Here is a 16,016-nt window from a genome sequence, read left to right as displayed (position 1 = left end):
CCGAAGGGGAGGCAGGACAGGGTAGTTTCTAGGGGAGAGGTGGGAGAGGGTAGTTTCAGACGTCTACAAGGAACTAATGAGAGCTGAGGATACGCAGACTGAGGACCTAAAGCTTAAGTGGGAGGAGGAGCTCGGGGGTGTGGGGTGGGGGGGGGGGTGGCTGGAGGACGGTATTTGGGCAGAAACCCTGAGCAGAGTAAACACGACCGCAACATGCGCCAGGCTCAGCCTGATCCAGTTTAAGGTCGTGCATCGGGCCCACATGACGGTGACCCGGATGAGCAGATTCTTCGGGCTGGAGGACAAGTGTGCTAGATGCGCCGGAGGGTCGGCTGACCATGTACACATGTTCTGGTCGTGCCCTAAACTCGGGGTATTGGCAGGGATTCCCGGGTGTTGAAAACTGGGGTGGTAATGAGCCCGGAGGTGGCATCTTTTGGGGTTTCGGAGGACCCGGGAGTCCAGGAAGAGAGAGAGGCCGACCTTCTGGCCTTTGCTTCCCTGGTAGCCCGGCGACGAATACTGTTAGCATGGAGGCATTCAAAGTCCCCGAGGGCTGAGGTATGGCTATCGGACATGGCGAGCTTTCTTGGCCTCGAGAAAGTCAAGTTCGCCTTGAGAGGTTCGCTCCTAGGGTTCGCCCGAAGGTGGCAGCCATTTATTGACTTCTTCGCAGAGGAGTAAACGTCAGCAGGGGAGGGGAGGGGAGGGGGGACACAAGGGTAGAGTAGAGTAGAATAGGGGGATATTGAGGCAGGTCCGTGTGTGAAAAGAGCCGTGGTTTGCACTATGTTTAATTTGTAATTTGTGTCTTAACTTTTTTTTTGTACTGTACAATGTCACTTTTTCTATATGCCTAAAATACCTCAAAATCGTTTGTTTAAAAAAATAGGAGGGAAATCCAAAGATCAAGAGCAGTAAAGACCATGCAGCCAAGGAAAGATGAAGGGTATATCTATGGAATCAATACAGATGTCTCTGCTAGTCCAGGGAACAGCTATTGCAAGTGGAACAACAGACTATCAAATAGAGTCGGATGTGATGTATTCTAACCTCTAAATTGTATTTCTAAGCGATTCCCTAGGGAACTAAATAGGTGTTCCTTCGTGGGGAAGTATAATATATTTTTAATGGATTACACGCTGTGTGCACTAAGTCTGCTGGTTGTGCAGAAAATCCTGCCCTTGGGCTGCTATTTTCAGCCCATCCTGCCGGCAGGATCTTTTGGTCCTGTCGAAGGCGACCCTCTGTGGTGGCTTCGACAGTGGGGCAGGCGAGCCATTCATACACTTCAGCGGGGCCAGAAGATCCTGCTGCCGGTCCATGGCATAAAACATGCCATGCAGTGGGGGAGCGGGAGGGGGGAGTGATTGGAAAATGGCCTTAGTTTATTTCAATGAATAGTTTAGTTACTGGAAGATGTGCCTAAATAAACTTGGTTTGCTCTCACTGGAACGACGGAGGTTGAGGGGCGACCTGATAGAGGTCTCTACAAAATTATGAGGGGCATAGACAGAGTGGATAGTCAGAGGCTTTTTCCCAGGGTAGAGGGGTCAATTACTAGGGGGCATAGGTTTAAGGTGCAAGGGGCAAGGTTTAGAGGGGATGTACGAAGCAAGTCTTTTACACAGAGGGTAGTGGGTGCCTGGAACTCACTGCCGGAGGAGGTGGTGGAAGCAGGGACGATTGTGACATTTAAGGGGCATCTTGACAAATACATGAATAGGATGGGAATAGAGGGATACGGACCCAGGAAGTGTAGAAGATTTTAGTTTAGATGGGCAGCATGGTCGGCACAGGCTTGGAGGGCCGAAGGGCCTGTTCCTGTGCTGTACTTTTCTTCATTCTTCGTTCGTTTTAAATATAGACCATGTAACTTTGCCTTCTTAGAAAGATATCAATGTCATCCACTCTCACGTTATTGTATTTGAAATTTGGTTGAATACGAAGTAGAGATGAGGGAAATGTTTTTAAAATGTTCATGTTTCTTGTAGCAGCCATTTGTACTTGCCTTTAGAAGTTGCTGGTAATCTACCAGGATTATGGGGGCGATTCTCCGTCGCGTTTCACGATGGTGCAAACGGGGCCCGGACCTATGGGCCAGTACGGCGCTGGAGCAGTTCACGCCGCCCCAGCGTCCTTACGCGGTGCCAAATGGGCGCCGCACAAACCCGCATATGTGCAGTTGGGCTGAGCCATCCTGCGCATGCGTGGGGAACGTCTTACGCACACCAGCCCCTCACCAACATGGAGCCGGTGTTCTGGGGCCGCGCGCGGAAGGAGGTAGGCCCGGGGAGGGGAGACGTCGGCCTGCCAATCGGTGGGCCCTGATCGCGGGCCAGACCCCATCGGAGGCCACCCCGGTGAAGGAGCCACCCCCCCAGCGTTCCCGCAGAGTTCCCGCCGGCAGTGACCAGGGGTGGACGGCGCCCGCGGGAACGTTTCGAGTCGTAGCGGCCGCTCGGCCCATCCGGCCGGAGAATCGCCGCTCGCCAGTTCTCAGAGCGGATCGCGCGCTGCTGGTTTCCGGGGGGTGGGAGAATCGCGGTCGGGGCGGTGTGGCGTGATTCGCGCGACGCCCCGGCGATTCTCCCATCCGGTGTGGGGGGGGGAGAATAGCGCCCATAATCTATTTAAAAAAGTTCTCTTCATTTGAAAAGTTTGAACATGCCAAAAGCCACAAAGACAATTTTTAATGATCCCATAGATCAATTTGCAATGAATATTTCTTGAAATGAAGTAAATTACAGCAGTTTATTCTGCTACATCATAAAATTGTTGCAGTTTCCCATTAAGGGGCTGCCTTTACATTTGTCCCTAATTTGTCAATTTTGTTTACTAATTTGCTCAAAAGACCGTGGGCGAGATTCTCCACTTCCGCGCCGGTTGGGAGAAACGCCTATGCCGCCAATATTTCCCGGGTCGCCCTCCCGTGATTCTCCCAAGCAGCGGGAACGGCCCGGTCGGGTTCCGCGGGCCGCAGGCTGGAGAATCGCCGGAGACACCCAAAATGGCGATTCTCCGGCACCCCCGCTATTCTCAGGCCCGGATGGGCCGAGCGGCCAGGCCAAAACGGCGGGTTCCCCCCGGCGCCGTCCACACCTGGTCGCTGCCGTCGTGAACGGTGCGTGAACGCTGGGGGTGCGGCCTGCGGGGGGGGGGGCGAGGGGGGATCCTGCACCGGGGGGTACCTCAAATGTGGGGTGGCCCGCGATCTGTGCCCACCGATCGTCGGGCCGTCCTCTCTGAAGGAGGACCTCCTTCCTTCCGCTGCCCCGCAAGATCCGTCCCCCATCTTCTTGCGGGGCGGACTTAGAGAGGACGGCAACCACGTTATGCGGCGCCGGCCGTGTCATCTATGCGGCGCCGCCTTTATGCAGGCGATGAGGCCTGGCGCGTGTAGATGGCGCGGCCCCGATCCTGGCCCATTGTCAGGGCTTGAATCGGTCGGGATCGGGGCCGTTTCGCTCCGTCGTGAATCTCAACGGCGTTCACGACGGCGCGGCCACTTTGGCGCGGGAGTGGAGAATCCCGCCCCATATGTAGAAGCAGAAAAGATCTTTAGAAGTAGGAGGGCGGGCAACTTGGTAAAATTACAGAAAGGTGCAATGGGATGCCTGAATTTATAAATAAAATACAAATACTTGGAAGTAATACTAAACAAGGATATGAGCAGATGAAATGGCCAAAACCGCTGTAAATGGTTTTCACTAGAAGCAAATGTGAAATCTTCCACTTTGGACCGAAAAGGGACAGAATCCAGGGCACGATTCTCCAGCCCCGCGCTGGGCTGGAGAATCGCCGCAAATGCGCCACTCCACCCCGACGCCGGCCTGCGATTCTCCGAGGTGCGGAGAAACGGTGCCATTTGCGCCGGCGCCTTTGGCGCGGCGCCGGTCGTGTGCCGCTGTATGAGGCCGGGCCGCCGATTCTCCGGCCAGATGGGCCAAGCGGGTGCGCAGAAAAAGGAGAGTGCCGCCGGCGCCGTCCACACCTGGCAGCCTCCAGTGAGGCTGGAGCGACGTGAACCGCTCCGGCGCCGTTCTGGCCCCCTGTGGGGGCCAGAATTGCTAGTGCCCGTTTCGCGCCGTCTTGAAACGCAACGGCATTCACGACGGCGTGGACACTCTATCCCGCGATCAGAGAATCGCGCCCCCAGTATTTTCTAAATGGAGAAAAGCTAGAAACCATGGAGGTCCAGAAAAAATGTCGGGATTCTGGTACGTAGAACATTAAATTGTAATGAACAGGAATGTAAAATAATCAAAAAGGCTAATGGAATGCGGAACTTTATAATCAAGGGTTAGAAGTCCTGCTGCAGCTTTACAAAACCTTGGTAAGAACACCATCTGGGATAATTTGGACAGTTCACAACATAATACCTTGGGAACGGTATATAACCAGTCTTGGAGGGAGTGAGGTGTAGATTCACCAGAATGATATTCGGATTCCAAGAGTTGAATTATGAGGAGAGATTACACAAACTGAGGTTGTATCTCCTGCCACGTAGAAGATTGAGGAGTGATACAAAGAACAATATAGCACAGGAACAAGCCCTTCGGCCCACCACTATCATGAGGGTGGTCATGATACCACCCTCAGCACTTCATAGTGCCAAATCCCTCAGCACTTCCTAGTGCCGTATCTCTCTATGCCCATCCTATCGATGTATTTGTCGAGATGTCTTTTGAACGCCATTAATGTATCTGCTTCCACAACCTCCCCTGGCAATGCATTCCAGACACTAACCACCCTCTGTGTAAAAAAGAAAAAACAACCTGCCTTGCACATTTCCTCTAAACTTTGCCGCATGGACCTTAAAACTACACACCCCTGGTGACCGACCCCTCCATCTGGGAAAGAGTGCCAGCCCATCCACTCTGTTGATGGGTGTTTTCAAGATCCTCCAAGGAACTGATGGCATAGCTAGAGATAAACTATTTCTCCCAGTTGCAGAATCTGCGACTAGGGCAAATAGTCTAAATTGACCTTCAGGAATGAAATTGGAAATAATCTCTTCCACAATTGGCAAATGGAGCGTGATCAGTTGTGAATAAATCCAAGATCGTTGGATTTCTGTTAATCAGCATATTAAAGGGCAATGGGTGGGGGGGGTGGGTGGGGGGGTGGGGGGGGAAGTGTGGTGTTAGAGAGAGAAAGAGCATGTAGCGTAGGATCGCAGATCAGCTATGATCTGAGTGGTGTAACAGGTTCAAGGATTAAATGATCTGCCCCTGTTCCTTTGTTCATTAGACTGCAATTAAAACCTCTATTCAGTTTGTACAATCAACTGTTAGGAACACTATTCAGGCAATGACGAGAGTTCAGAAAAGGTGTACCAAAATGGTCCCAAAGATGAGATGCTTTAGTTAAGTGGCTAAAGAAACTGGGACTCTTCATTAGAGCAGGTGTTAAAGTTCATTATGAGTTTTGAAAAGATAAATAGGGGTTGGTTGAGTGATAGTTTTAAGATTATAATCTTTATTAGTGTCATAAGTAGGCTTACGTTATCACTGCAATAACGTTACAATGAAAATCCTGAAGGGAAAGTTGTGAAATACTTTTACACAGACAGTTGTTCGGATTTTTCTTAATTTGTAATGGTGTACCCATGTGTCCGTTGCCCTTGTCCTTCTAGGTGGTAGAGGTTTGGGTTTGGAAGTTGCTGTCAAAGGACCATGCAGAGTACCTTGTTTGTGGTACACTTTGCTGCAACTGTATTGGGAGGTGTGAATGTTTAAGGTAAGTGGGTGGGTGCTGATCAAAGTGGGCTGCTTTATCCTGAATGGTGTTGTGATTCTTGAGTATTGTTGGAGCTGAATTCATTCAGGTAATTGGAGAGTATTCCATTAAATTCTTGACTTGTGTCTTGTGAATATGGTAGACAAAGTTTGAGATAAGTTACTGACTGCAAAATTCCAAGCCTCTTACGTGCTGCTCTTTTCTGATCAGGAAGTGGTCATTGTAGAATAATCCATTTCAAAAGAAAATTGGATAAATGTTCCAAAGACAAAGAAAATGGAAAAGAATGTGGAAAGTGCATGAGAATAGATGGATAGCTTAACATTTTGCCTAATGAATTGTCTGAGAGGATCCTAGTTCAACCCCACATGGTTGTAAGCAAACCGTGATTACACCAGTCCAGACAAGACGGTATTGCAGTGTGATCAAGAAAGTTTCTAAGAGGGGTTGATACAGATTATCTGGAACCCACAAGGATAGATTAGTCGATTTGTATAACAACTTAAATTTTAAAAGGAGAAATAAGTTGTGGTGTTGGGCGTTCTGACACACAGATGAGCCAACACGGTTGTATATGGTACAACGCTATTTTATTTAAACTTTCTATGTACAGTTTTGTCTTGATACTCTGCACGTGGGGATTCCCTGTTTGTGATCTTGTAACAGGTCTTGTCCGTGTCTTTGTCCCCAGACCTACTGTCCACTAGGTGTCGTGCTCGTGCTTTTATGTGGTTGGTGTCCTTGTGTGTGATTGGTTGTGGTGTTGTGTGCTCTGATTTGTCTGTTGGTGTGTCCATCATGATGTGTGTGTTTGAATATCATGACATAAGTCTATTGGAATTTGTGCAATGTCAGCTTTTTATTGGGGAAAAAAATCATTCTTTAAGTTAGATTTACTTCAAAGGAAAGCTGAATGCTAAAGAAGCTGAGTTAATCCATGGGCCTTTTTAAAAAAAGAAACAACTGATCTTGCTGACTGAACAGGTTGTGCATGGATATTGTTACAATCTCCATAGAGACTGATAACATTTAAAAGAGAAATTTCCTCGAACTCCGTGAAAATAAAATCATTGGACAATATTTCACGTTTTAGAAGCTTTTACTGTAACAAACCAACATCATTCAAATGTTAATTAACAAGCAAAGGACATTTCAAGTAAAGGACATTTCAAGTAAAGGACATTTCAAGTAAATAAGTAAATTTCATTTTGAATAGTCAATACAACAAAGATAGGCCTCATGAAGTTACAAGCACTCACTTTACTTACTGCAAAAAATTCAAATGTGGGACGATATGTAATGACAGTCTTTCCACCAATGTCTTAAGTTTGTAGGAGATTGCACTTCCAATAATTTCTGTCCTGCAGCCACATTCACCAGCAACTATATTCTCTCTGAAATCCTTTTACATGGTTATGACCAACAAAGCACAAATCGATGAACCCCCTCTCACTCTGGTCATGACAGCCCTAATGGCACAGAATCCCCAAAGACTTTTTCCTTCAATCTCCTTGAAAGGTCTGGTGGACTATGGCAATACTGACATAAGCAATTGGTCTTGTCCAATGCACATTCCCTTGGGTCTTTCTGGCTTCTGTTCTATGCTCTTTACAAATCTATGACATGCAGTAACATGATATTGAATTTTCGTTCCTGAATTGGGAGCACAACTGCAAGGTCTGATTTTTGTTCTGGGTCAGGGGACTGCGAGAGAGAAACTACAGTCTGACCTGCCTGCCACCTCTGGAAAGACTTCGGAGGCAGTCACAGGAATTGCTAAGTCTGAGGATTGCCGGTTACAATTCCTGCCTCACTGCTCAGGGACTTTGTAGCAGTGTTTTTTTTAAATCGGTGAAACCAAAAAAAGAACTCTACTGTCTCATCTTTGCCTCCTCTTTCCCTTTACCCGCCCCCTACTCATACCCATGGGCCTTTTTATAGCCTGTATGCCAACTTAGTCCCAGCCCTTGCCACCTCTTACCACCCTTTGCCATCACACCATCCATGCCAGTTCACTCAATATTTACCCTGGGGAGACCTCAGGGCCAGGATGAATTCTAATTATCTATTTCAGACTTCATTTTATTTTAAAAATAACCTCCCGCATTGGCATAAGTCTGGTGAATACATTTGGTCACATTCAAGTATGTAATCCATTATAAAAACAAACATTTGTATTCATAGCCCCATATTAAAGACAGTTAATACTTTTATAATCACTTAAGGGCTGTTTATCAAACTAGAATTATGTCAATTTCGCATGCCACATCATGTATTTACTTTTTAAAAGAAATGCATTTGGACAGTGTGTCTATTTTTGGGAATTTTAGTTTGTGATAGTTTTACTTTTTAATAATTGTGATTAAAGGTAGTGTGCAGCCTTTCTCATGTGCTTTCGAGGAAATCATCTCTATGGAAGTGTTTATTTGTCTTTAATGAGGGAAGAGATGTATGTCAATTATCTGTATGCCTCATGGCGATATTTGGTGATTTTTGTATTTGATACAACTTGTGACGGGACTTGACATGCCATTCATTTATTTACAGACACTTGGGTGGGATTTACCGACCAACCCACTGCATTTGTTTCAGTGGCAGAGGTGTCCTACCAGCGGGATTTACCGACCATGCTGTTGTCAATGGGATTTCCCGGTGACGGCACCCCTTGTCGCTAAGAAACCCTTGTGCCGACATAGGACCAGAATATCCCGCTGGCATGAACAGCCGGTAAATCCCGCCCCGCATCACAAAATGGGACTTGGTGACGTAGTTATTTGGACAATAACTTGGGACCCATGTTCAAATAGAAACCCAAATTGATGGCATGAAAGTCTAATCCATCTGCTGGTAAGGGCTTGCATGAAATAGATTTTCAGAGTCGTAAACTGGCTCTCATTGGGCTGAGGCCCACAGCACAGAAGTGCTTGTAAATCAACACGATTACAACCGTACTCAGACATCAAAGTCATTGTGTAGGAATAGAAAATTGTCATATTGGTGGTGTAGTCATGAAGCTCTCAACCTCCTCCACTGTTTCTCAGTTTAACTCTACATTTAACTGTTATAACTACCTTAGGAGTGCCTGATATTGACGCTGGTTTGTGTTAACGAAAACAACTTCGAATTAATAACATAACAATCAGGACTTTGATTACCCAAGGTCGGAATCAAAGCCGAATCCCTGGCGCTGTGAGGCAACAGTGCTAACCACTGTGCCACCATGCCGCCCCTAAATAATATGAGGGCTTGCTGATTTCCGAGAACCAGTCCACTTTCTACACACATTCATCTATAGTCTTATGCGCCCAAAGGGGATATCTGACCTCTTCAAAATGAACTCTACAAAGAACCCTGCTAGTTTCAGAACTTTTTCTCAAAAGTCAAAGCCAGTGAGTTGTATTTCTGAAAGTTTGATTAAACTTCCTTCTGTTTGCAGGTAGCTGCAAAATGTGCTGCTGTCTACCTGAGCTGCGAATGTGTGAAATGCCTCCTACCCTTGTTCCTCTCTAACTCTGCCCCCAGAAATAGTGCATGCCAGGTTCAGGGGTGGGATTTCAAATTTGGAGCTTCAGGGCTTCAATGTCATTTTGACATTGATTGCTTGTCTGACTCCAGTATTAGATGAGCAAATGTTTCCTGTAATTAATGTTAAAACTGATGCTGCTGTCTTTGACCGTGCTTCCCAAACCCTTTTCCAATGTGACCCCATTTTAATATCTTTGTGAGAGGGTTTTTAAAACCACTGAAAGAAGCGAAAACCTGCCTTTTACAGGTGAAAATTGTATCAGTAATCGGCCTCCAAGAACAGACAATTAAGACGTCCATGGGCAGAAAAATAACACCAACTTTTAAAGGTGTATTACAGCTGTCAAAACCCAGTCTGAGCTCCACGTCCACCATTGCTGCCTCTGAGCTCATGACCCCCAAATCTTATCCCCACCCCGGCGTGACCCACCCAAACCTCCTTCAACCATCTTGAGATCCCTCCAGTTGTGATCAGTTGTATATCTTCAATTTTAACTACCTTACTATTGGCAGCTGTGAAGCTCCTAAACTCTGGAATTTACCTCTCTAACCCCGAGTGCTACCTTCATCTGTCCTTTGTTTTATTCATTTATGAGATGTGGACGTCGCTGATTAGGCCTGTACTTATTGCCCATTTCTAGTTGCCCTTCAGAAAGTGGTGGTTAAGTTGCCTTCTTGAACCGCTGCAGTCCTTGAAGTGTAAGTACACCCACTGTGCTGTTATGGAGCGGGTTCCTGGGTTTTGACCCAACGACCGTGAAGGAACAGCGATATATTTTCAAGTCAAGGTGGTGAGTGACTTGGAGGGGAACCTTCAGGTGGTGGGATTCCCAAGTATCCGCTGCACTTGTCCTTCTAGATGGTAGTGGTTGTGGGTTTGGAGAGTGGCTAAGGAACCTTAGTGAGTTACTGCAGTGCATCTTGTTGATGGTACACACGGCTGTCACTGCCCCTCAGTGGTGGAGGGTTTGAATGTTTGTGGAAGGGGGATCAATCAAGCGGGCTGCTTTGTCCTGGATGGTGTTGAGGCTTCTTGAGTGTTGTTGGAGCTGCGCTCATCCAGGCAAGTGGAGAATATTTCATGACACACTTGACTTGTGCCTTGTAGATGGTGGACAGGCTTTGGGGTGTCAGGAGGTCAGTTACTCGCCGTAGGATTCCTAGCCTTTGACCTACTCTGGTAGCCACAGTATAAATTTGGCTAGTCCAGTTCAGTTTCTGATCAATGGTAACCCCCAGGATGTTGATTGTGGGGATTCAGCGATGATAATGCCAGTGAAAGTCAAGGGGCAATTGTTTGTTCCTCAATTGTAGGAGATGGTCATTGCATGGCACTAGTGTGGCGCAAATGTAACCTGTGACTTGTCAGCCCAAGCCTGGATATTGTACATGCATGGTTGTATTTGGACATGTATTCTCAGATAATGAAGTCCGCGAATGGTGTTGAACATTGTGTAGTCATCCGCAAACATCCCCACTTCTGACCTTCTGATGGAAGTGAGGTCATTGACGATGCAGCTGAAGATGGTTGGACCTAGGGCACTACCCTGAGGAACTCCTGCAGTAATGTCCTGCAGCTAAGATGATTGATTTCCAACCACAACAACCATCTTCCTTTGTCACAAGTCTGGCTCCAACCAGCGGAGAGTTTCCCCCCTGATTCCCATTGACTCCAGTTTAGCTCGGGCTCCGTGATGCCATACTCGGTCAAATGCTGCCTTAATGTCAAGGGCAGTCACTCTCCCCTCACTTCTGACATTCAGCTACTGTCTGTCTTCTGTGGCTCAGCTGGAAGCTTTGGTTATGTTCTTGTGATGTTCTTTGGAATGTTTTACAGTGTAAAAAGCTCATATAATTGTAATTATTATGCAAATAAGGGACAACAATATTTTTATGGCTCTTGTTTGTGTTTTGTTTTGTTTAGATCTCTTTTCTAAGGATCTCATCAATTGCAGTGGATAGAAAAAGCAAAGTGCTCCTACCAACCACCTGCCTGTTTCTGTGCTTTATGGTGAGTTTGTATCATTGGACAACATGTTTTAACTATTATTTTAGGCCTAAAACTATTTGTGTTGTCTGCCAGCTGAATTAGTAAAGACTTACAGGCACACCTGTCTTAGCCTGGTATTGTAAGAATTTTCCTTCCCAATCTGCCTGCCTTCTATGCAAACCTGACACCAGTTGGGAAGTAACATCAATGAATGGTTCTCAAATTGCTGTTTAACTGTTTATCGTGTTTCCCTTTTTGTGCCGTCAGTAATTACCATTCAGCATGCTTTGAAATGCTCAAAAGTATTGTTAAAACAGCAGGGTTCACCACAACTTAGAGCCTCTCTAGTCCCAGACTCCCAGCATTACAGACTTCATTCCTTGACTCCGCGTGTTGCCAGCAAGGCTGGAAGCCCGCACCAGGACCTTGTAATTTCAGCCCTTGTAGGTAAAATACAACAAGCCTATTTATTACTAAGCTAGTAGCATGTGAGAAAATAAATACAACTGAAGTATGCACTGGAGTGAAAAAACTTTATGAAGAATTTCAGTAAACTTACTTTGAATTTTCTTTGTTTTGTATTCGAATTAAATAATTACTACAAGGATACCGAAGAAACATTGACTAGTTAACCTTTAATTAGCTGTATTGCACATAGGTGCATCTGGAGTAACTATGTCAATTTAATTAAAGTGGCTGCTTTTTCTACAGGATGAGATGCCTTCACAGCTGGCCATAGCAGATCATATAGGAAGAAGTTCTCCTGCAGCCTGGCCAGCATTTATTGTACAGCAGCATTACCAGAACAAATTATTTTTTCATTTATTTTGGTAGTGTTTGTAGAATTCTGCATCTTTCACACATTACAGCAGCAGCTACAGTCCCTTATAAAAAAAAGCACGGCATAAGCTGTCCTTTTGGGACACCGAGATTGTTTGCATCCAGCTTTTCTAAGAGCCTTATCAATTCAGTGGCATAGAACAACAACTTTTATTGCTTTGTATCTTTTTATAAAATATATATATATTGATTCAAATTTTCCAACAAAATTTTTAACGAACCCCCCCCCCCCCCAATTACAAAAAGAAACACAAACACAACAGTCAAAAATTATACAAAACTTTTACACTGGGTTTCCCCATATACAGTATCCCCCCCATATGGCATTCAAAGGTACTCGTAGGGAAGCCCCCCCCACCCACCCGAATTCCCCCCCCGAAAGAGACCACCCCCCCCCCCCCCCCCACCCTTGGGTTGCTGCTGCTGCTGACCTCCTCCTAACGCTCCGCGAGATAGTCTAGGAACGGTTGCCACCGCCTGAAGAACCCCTGCACAGACCCTCGTAAGGCAAACTTTATCCTCTCCAGTTTAATGAACCCTGCAATGTCATTTATCCAGGCTTCCACACTGGGGGGCTTCGCGTCCTTCCATAATAGCAAGATCCTCCGCCGGGCTACCAGGGACGCAAAGGCCAGGATACCGGCCTCTTTCGCCTCCTGCACTCCCGGCTCGTCCGTTACCCCAAATAGTGCCAACCCCCAACTTGGCTTGACCTGGACTTTCACCACCTTGGACATAGTCCTCGCGAAACCCCTCCAAAACCCATCCAGTGCCAGGCACGACCAGAACATGTGGACGTGATTCGCCGGGCTTCCCGAGCACCTCCCACATCTATCCTCCACCCCAAAGAACCTACTCAACCTCGCCCCTGTCATATGCGCTCTGTGAATAACCTTGAATTGTATTAGGCTGAGCCGGGCGCAAGAGGAGGAAGAATTAAGCCTACTCAGGGCATCAGCCCTCAGACCCTCATCTATCTCCTCCCCAAGCTCCTCCTCCCACTTGCCCTTTAACTCCTCTACCGAGGCCTCCTCCTCTTCTTTCAGCTCCTAGTAGATCGCCAAAACCCTGCCTTCTCCAAGCCATACACCCAAAATCACCCTGTCCTGAGTCCCCAGTGCCGGGAGCAGTGGGAATTCCCTCACCTGCCGCCTCACAAATGCCCTCACTTGCATATATCTGAAAGCATTTCCCGGGGGTAACCCAAACTTCTCCTCCAGCGCCCTCAGGCTCGCAAACGTCCCATCTATAAACAGGTCCCCCATTCTTCTAATCCCTGCCCGGTGCCAGCTCCGAAATCCCCATCCATCCTTCCCGGGACGAACCGATGGTTCTCCCGAATCGGGGACCAAACCGAGCCCCTGTGTCGTCTCCACTGCCCCCAGATCTTCAACATCACCGCCACCACCGGACTCGTGGTGTACCTTGTCGGCGGGAGCGGCAGCGGTGCCGTCGCCAGCGCCCTCAGGCTCGTGGCCACACAGGACGCCATCTCCAACCTCTTCCACGCCACCCCTCTCCCTCCATTACCCACTTACGGATCATCGCCACATTGGCAGCCCAATAATAGTCGCACAAATTCAGCAGAGCCAGCCCTCCCCTGTCCCTACTACGCTCCAGAAACACCCTCTTTACCCTCGGGGTCTTATTTGCCCACACGAAACCCATGATACTCCTACCTACCCGTTTGAAAAAGGCCTTGGGAATCATAATGGGAAGGCACTGGAACTCAAAGAGAAACCTCGGGAGGACTGACATTTTAACCGACTGCACCCTGCCCGCTAGCGGGAGTGGCAGCACATCCTATCTTTTGAAATCCTCCTCCATCTACTCCACCAACCGCGTCAAATTTAGTTTGTGCAGGGCCCCCCAACTCCCAGCCACCTGGATCCCTAAGTACCGAAAGCTCCTTTCCGCCCTCTTCAACGGCAGGTCGTCTATCCCCTTTCCCTGGTCCCCTGGATGCACCACAAAGAGCTTGCTTTTCCCTACATTGAGCTTATACCCCGAGAAGTCCCCAAACTCCCTTTGGATCCGCATGACCTCCGCCATCCCCTCCACTGGATCTGCCACATACAGCAACAGGTCGTCCGCATACAGCGACACCCGATGTCCCTCTCCCCCTCGGACCAGTCCCCTCCATTTCCTTAGTGCCATGGCCAGAGGCTCAATTGCCAATGGGGACAGGGGGCACCCCTGCCTCGTCCCTCGGTACAGCCGAAAGTACTCCGACCTCCGCCGATTCATAGCCACACTCGCCACCGGGGCTCTATATAGCAATCTGACCCAGCTGATGAACCCCTCCCCAAACCTCCGCAGCACTTCCCAAAGATACTCCCACTCCACCCGGTTGAAGGCCTTCTCCGCGTCCATAGCTGCCACTACCTCCGCTTCTCCCTCCACCGAGGGCATCATAATCACATTAAGGAGCCTCTGCACATTAGTGTTTAGCTGCCTGCCCTTTACAAATCCCGTCTGGTCCTCATGACCCCGGAGCACAGTCCTCAATTCTCGTAGCCAGCACTTTTGCCAGCAACTTAGCGTCCACATTGAGGAGCGAGATCGGTCTATACGACCCACATTGCAGTGGGTCCTTGTCCCGCTTCAGGATCAGAGAGATCAGCGCCACGGACATTGTCGGGGTCAAGGTCCCCCCCTCCCTCGCCTTATTGAAAGTCCTCACTAGCAACGGGCCTAGCAGGTCCACGTATTTCCTGTAAAACTCGACCGGGAACCCATCTGGCCCCGGGGCCTTCCCCGCCTGCATGCTCCCCAATCCTTTAACCAGCTCCTCCAGCCCAATTGGCACCCCTAAACCAGCCACCTCCTGCTTCTCCACCCTCGGGAACCTCAGCTGCTCAAAAAATCGTCGCATCCCCTCTTCCCCCGCTGGGGGCTCAGATCTATACAGATCCCCATAGAAGTCCCTAAATACCTCGTTTATTCTCACCGCACTCCGCACCGTATTCCCCCCGCTATCCTTAACTCCACCTATCTCCCTCACTGCCTCCCTCTTACGAAGCTGGTGTGCCAGCATCCGACTCGCCTTCTCCCCATACTCGTACGTCGCCCCCTGCGCTTTCCTCCACTGGGCCTCTGCTTTCCCTGTGGTCAACAGGTCGAACTCCGTCTGGAGGTTCCGTCGCTCCCTGAGTAGCCCCTCCTCGAGGGCCTCTGCATACCTCCTGTCCACCCTTAAAATCTCCCCCACCAACCTCTCCCTCACCCTGCTCTCTCTCTTCTCCCTGTGGGCCCTGATGGAGATTAACTCTCCCCTGACAACCGCCTTCAGCGCCTCCCAGACTACCCCCACCTGCACCTCCCCGTTGTCATTGGCCTCCAAATATCTTTCAATGCACCCCCGCACCCGCCGCACACCTCCTCATCCGCCAATAATCCCACATCTAGATGCCACAGCGGGCGCTGGTCCCTCTCCTCTCCTAACTCCAGCTCCATCCAGTGCGGTTGCTTTGTATCTTTAATGCAGTCAAACAACCCGAGGTGCTCTACAGAGGTGTAATCAGCCAAACTGATGCTGAGCGAAAGAAGGAAACATTAGTACAGGTGACCAACAGCTTGGTCATAGTGAATGTATTTGAGAAATATCATAAGGGAGCAGAGAGACATAGGAGAGAATTTCCTTAAGGTCTTGATGACTGAAAGGCATCACTGGTGAAGGGAGTAGAAGTCCAAGGCCAGAATCTGAGGTATGTGGAGAGTTGCAGGGCTGGAAGAGATTAAGGCAATACTGTGATTTTGGTGGCTTGGTGAATTATGTGACCGCATCTTTTTTAAACCATATTATTTTCAGCTTGAAGATGTGAAAGGTGCTTTTTACTTTATTTTCTGAATGAATGCTGTGGCTGGGTTTGGAAACCTGAAGCTCTAAGCTAATCCAGTCTGTCCTCTTGACATCACG

General features: G+C 48.3%; 1 protein-coding gene across 6 annotated transcripts in view; it reads left to right on the top strand.

Annotated features, from left to right (window-relative positions):
• fam110b (family with sequence similarity 110 member B) overlaps positions 1 to 16,016 on the top strand; it is a 200,279-nt gene that overhangs the window by 70,356 nt on the left and 113,907 nt on the right. For 5 of the 6 annotated variants that reach the window (XM_072467731.1, XM_072467732.1, XM_072467733.1 and 2 more), the window contains one exon: positions 11,192 to 11,278. The exons of the other annotated variant lie outside the window; for it this stretch is intronic. The gene's annotated coding sequence lies outside the window, so the exon portion shown is untranslated. The remainder of the gene's footprint in view (positions 1 to 11,191; positions 11,279 to 16,016) is intronic. 6 annotated transcript variants of the gene reach the window in all.

This window comes from Scyliorhinus torazame, chromosome 11 (genome assembly GCF_047496885.1).
Source record: "Scyliorhinus torazame isolate Kashiwa2021f chromosome 11, sScyTor2.1, whole genome shotgun sequence".
Lineage (NCBI taxonomy): Eukaryota > Metazoa > Chordata > Chondrichthyes > Carcharhiniformes > Scyliorhinidae > Scyliorhinus > Scyliorhinus torazame.
The sequence above is the reverse complement of the archived record's forward strand: the minus strand, read 5'-3'. Positions and strand labels throughout refer to the sequence as shown.